Source organism: Octodon degus, unplaced genomic scaffold, assembly GCF_000260255.1.
Source record: "Octodon degus isolate 3935 unplaced genomic scaffold, OctDeg1.0 scaffold00020, whole genome shotgun sequence".
Taxonomy (NCBI): domain Eukaryota; kingdom Metazoa; phylum Chordata; class Mammalia; order Rodentia; family Octodontidae; genus Octodon; species Octodon degus.
Genome location: NW_004524596.1, coordinates 19,915,887 through 19,921,113, shown reverse-complemented (window position 1 = coordinate 19,921,113; position 5,227 = coordinate 19,915,887).

The following is a 5,227-nucleotide window of genomic DNA, read 5'->3' as shown; positions in this document are numbered from 1 at the left end:
GGGGTGGGAGAGGGTCTGGCCCACGTTGCGCCTGGGCTGGGACTGGTCCCGCTAGCGCAGGGTAGCAGGAAGCTCTCCCACACACTCACCGGACCTCGGAAGGACAACCTCTTTAAAAATTATACGGTGAACACTGGCTATCCACATGCCCCAGATCAAAGCCATGTCTCTCATCATGTATTAAGCTAAAATCAGAATTGATTAAAGATCTAAATGAACACTGAAACAACCTACTATAAGATAAAATAGGTAAAACTCTTGAAATCAGAATGTAGACAAGGACCTCCTGAACAGAACTCCAGTTGCACAAGGAATGACAACAGGAACGAACAAATAGGATTATTTCATATTAATACACTTCTGAATAGCTGCAGAAACAATAAAGATACAACTGGCTGCATGATGAAAAAATTTGGCCAACTATTCCTCAGGCTGAGAGCTAATATCTAGGATATAAAATAACTCAAAAAAAAATTAGATTCTCCCGAGTAAAAAACTCACTTAAAAAATAAGCAAGTGAAATGAATATGCAAGTCTTCAGTACAGAGATCAATAGACATGCAAAACTGTTCAGCACCTCTGTCCATCAGCGATACACAAATCTAGACCACACTAAGATTTTGTTTTATCCCCAAAAGAAAGGCCATCATTAAGGTATCAAATAATAACAAATTCTGATGAGGGTATCAGGGAGAAGGAACCCTTCTCCACTGTTGTTGATGGGAATATAGACTAGCGCCACCATTATGGAAATAAGCCTAGAGATTCCTCAGAGACCTAAAACTAGAAATTCCGTTTGATCCAACTATTCTCCTTCTACATGTATTTCCAAAATAGCAAAAGACATTATATTACAGTGATATATGCATATAACTATACTGAGCTACACAATTTATAATACATTGTAGCTAAAACCTGGTAGCAGCCTATGTGGTCCTCAAACAATGAATGAACAAAGAAAAGGTGGCAGCTACACATAAAAGAATACTACTTGACTATAAAGAAGGATAAGTTAGAGATATTTGTAGGAAAATGGATGTATGTAGAAAATATAATGTTAAAGAGAAATACATCAGACACACAAGCTCAAATGACACATGGTTTATCTCATTTGAATCATGCAAGTTCAAATAAAGATTGATAAAAGGAAACAGAGAGGGGCTGGGGAGATGGCTCAGTGGAATAAGTGCTTCCTTGGCAAGCGCAAGGGCCTGAGTTCAATCCCCAGTTCTGAAAAAAAAAAAAAAAAAAAAAAAAAAAAAAAAAAAGGAAACAGAGATAGATCTTTTGCAAATAGGAAAGGACCCAAGGGGCTGGGGTTGAGAGAAGAAGGCAAAAGAAGGGGACATAAAAAGATTTAAGATGCATCATGCCTGTGTTCCAAATAACCATAATGAATAATGAATAATCATAAGCTAAATAATAATGAATAATCATAAGCTAAATAATAATAACATAAATAATGAGGATGGGGAAGGGGATCTAGTAATGCAGGGAGGGAGTAGGTGGGAAAGGAAATAAGAATCAAGATATGCTACATATGCACACCTACTCCCTCAGATCAATGTAAATTTCATGAACTGCAAACATGTACTAATAAAACAAAAACTTTTTTAAAAAGAAAAGAAATTAAAACCAAGGAAAGCACATATGCTGAGGTGAAGAAAGAAGTGCAACTTTGGTGTCACTCAGACTGTAGAGTAGGAACATGCCAAAATATATTAGGGCAATAAGAAAACACATTTTCTCCATAGCAACAACCTGAAAATGCAGCCCCATTGTCATTCTCAGAGAATGTCTCACAAAGGAGCCCAGAGAGGCCAGTTTCCACAGAAATACTTATCAGGCAGCAGAAAGGAGGAGTGGGGGAGAAGTGGCTGAGGGTGAGCGGGAGGCAGTTACTAGGGTGTAGGAGGTAGGAACAGGAGAGAGGCAGAGAGCAGAATAACCAAGTCTGGATTCCTTACCCCAAATTCAGCTGCCTCAGTATCCAAGGAGGGAAAAGGTAAAGCGAGTAACTCGCTTCTGACAAGGAGGTAACAGCATGTCCCTCAGAAGGAAGACCACGCAGCCCACAGGATTGACCCAACATTGGTTCCTACAGAGGGATCCTGCTGATGAGGACCCTCCCCACCAACTACTACATTAGCTTTCAAGTGAGCAACTCCAGCACAAGCAGAGATTCCCCTGGAGAGAGGACACTAATGATGCCATTCTGAGCAACTCAGACACGCTGGGCTGCAACTCATTCATTCGTGCAGTTCATTCAGAGGCACTGGGCACTGGCTTGGGGGTTGATACAAGAGATGCAAGAAGACTAGTGTGGTAGAGGTGCCATGTGGTTGGTGCCATGGTAGGGGGCTGGGCAGTGGGGACACCTGTCCCTGCAGTGACGGAGAGGTGGCTTGTGTTGTCTTCTTGCCACTTTCCGAATGTGCACAGGTTGCTTTGATTTCCGGATGCCTCGGTGTAGAGAGTTGTCGTTCTCCTCTGGTAAGGCTATCGGGGGACTTTTGTGCTAGTGTAGAGTGAGCTCAGCTCTGGTGCAGACTTAGTTAAAAGAAAGAACGAAGTTACTTTATTCACATTGGGAGCAGTACACTGAGAACATAGAAAACAGTCAGGGCTGGGGGCCCACTCAGGGCTGGAGTGCCCGCGTAGCTCCTGCGTTTGATCCCCAGCACCACCAAAACAAAGACAGGAAGAGAAGAACAACGCTCACAGAGTCCTTGGAGGCCCTATGTCAGTGGTTAGTAGCTGCCGAGGTGCACAATAAGACGAGGCTGAAACACATCCTCGGACGTGAACAGCAAGCACACACAGCCGCGGCTAGCTATAACGCTGCAGCGTAAATAGCAGCACGAGAGCAACCCCAGGAGACGTGGCCGACACTCGCGGCACGCGTTCTTTCTAACAAGTCTCCACTGTGTATTAGCACGTCTTTTGCCGCATTGTCCAATTGTATCCTAACTCTAGGGCTTAAGGAGACTACAATTGAATTCGGCTGGAATTAGGGCTGTTCATTTCTTTTGTCACATCAAAGTGTGAAGGAAGTGTCCTGGAGGGAAAGTTTCAAAAATACCCCTATTGCCAATCTCTCCAGTAGGAGGCAAGGGAAGGTGTCAGTAAGCACTTAATGAGCAGCAGCCTCTGGACGCGCTGTCACAGACGTCATCTTCTGCACACGCCTGCCCTGTTCGCTCTGGGTTCATTATTTCTCAGTCTCCACCGGTGACAGAATTGAACTTCAAGGGATCGCTGGTTGAGTAATGTGGCCAGAGAGTAAGTAATGAGATCCCAAGGTGCCAGCTCCCTCGGGAGGCGCTAATCCCACTTGGAAGGCAGTGGAGAGACCACTGGGCTGAGCCGCAGAAGACGGGGCTCCGTGTGAGGCGGCCAGGCCCTGTGCACGCCTCGGGCAAGCTCCCCTTTCGCTTTCTGCCTCACCCGTATGGTGCACAAAATGCCCACGTCCACTTCTCTCTCCCTCCCTCTCTGGGGCACTGCATCTGCTGGATGCTTGGCTGCAATGCATTAGTTTAAGGGAAAAGGGGGCAAATGGTAAATAATATTCACAGGAAATAAATATGGACTCCAGAAGAGAATAAAACTTAAACTGGAAAAAAAGCTCGAATGCCCTTCCTTTGCCTCCTGGGTCTCTCCGCTGCTCCCTCTGCCTGCCCTCCCTTCTCAGACCTGCAGCCTTCGCCCCAGCTCCCCCTGGCTGTGCTAGGGTTATCAGAAAGGTAATGAAACTTAGCCCTTGCGTTCCCCCACTAGCCGGCTTCCTCCAAATCCACATACTGCATGCTCCTTTCTGTATTTAGTTTTCCACCTTTGTGTTTGCCACAGAAATCTAGGCCTGCTCTTGCCCATGTGTGTGTGGTTGCAGTTTGCACATCTCAAGCACTGCATGCTTTTCAGTTGTGTTACACAGCCTCAAATCTAGGTGGCCCCTTACCAGAACCCGAAAAGAAGCTGGTGAGACAGTGTTTGAGATTTTATAAATAAACAACTTTTATTTTTAGAGCAGTTTCTGCTTATAAAGAAATTGAATAGAAACTACCGTGAATTCCCATGTACTTCCCCTCATCAATGTATTCCACTGGTATGGCATTTTCTGCTATGGTCTGGATGTTTCTATAACCCCTCAAATTATGTGTTGGAATTCTCATCCCCAGGCCAGTGGTGGCCAACCTTTGAGAGCTCTCAGTGAGGCCAACAGCCTCAGCATGTGTGCCATGGCTTCGCCACCACTGCCCGAGGTGATGGCATTTGGAGGTGAAACCCTTGGGGAGCCAATTAGGTCACAGAGACTGAGCCTGCATTAGTACAACAAGTGACCTGCTAAGAGAACCTGACAAAGGCTCTTGCACCTTACAGCTGTTAGGAATCAGAAAGCAAGCTGTCCCTCAGCAGATACTGACTCGACCAACAGCGGGACTCTTTCAGAACCATGAAAAATAAGCTTCCATTGTTCATGTGCTAGCCAGTTTATGGTAGTCTGTGATAGCATCCCACACACGCTAAGATAAGTCCTTGCAATTGAAGAAACAATATTGAGAAGTTATTATTAGCCAAAATGTATGCTAAGGTTACTCTATTGTATAGACTGAGATTTTATGTCTCAATTCTAAGCAACTAGAAGAGAACATCTAATAGGATTTGTGGAGTAGATTTTGACCAAGGCCGGGGGTTGAGACCATGGAGTGTTCTGCCTACTCAATAGCCCTAGAACAGGTTCTGAGAGGTGAGAGTTCAGTCATGTCTATGTGAATGATAAGCAGGGTGTGTGGCGGGCAGGGATCACTAAAGGCGACCTACCACAGAAACGTGAACAAAGCCAAGTATGACAATGACTGGGGAATCCACAAGATGAGCACTAGCATCCGTGGAAGATGTTGCCCTTCTATTCTCTGCCAGTGTATTAGAACTTCTATCTACTACCCATTATGTTCTGATTGGGTCAAACCTGTTCACAAGAATAAATTTTGCCTGGTGTTCTTCTTAATCTTTAATTTTGCTATTTAAAAAAAATCAAAGATTTACCAGTTTAAGAAAAGCTACTACAGGGGGCTGGTGAGATGGCTCAGTGGTCTAAAGCACCTACTTAGAACAAGCTTAGCGAAGCCCAGGGACCAGGGTTCAATTCCCCAGCACCACATGCCAGCCAGCCCTGCCCCCTGGTGGGCTGAGCTGGCCACACACACACACACACACACACACA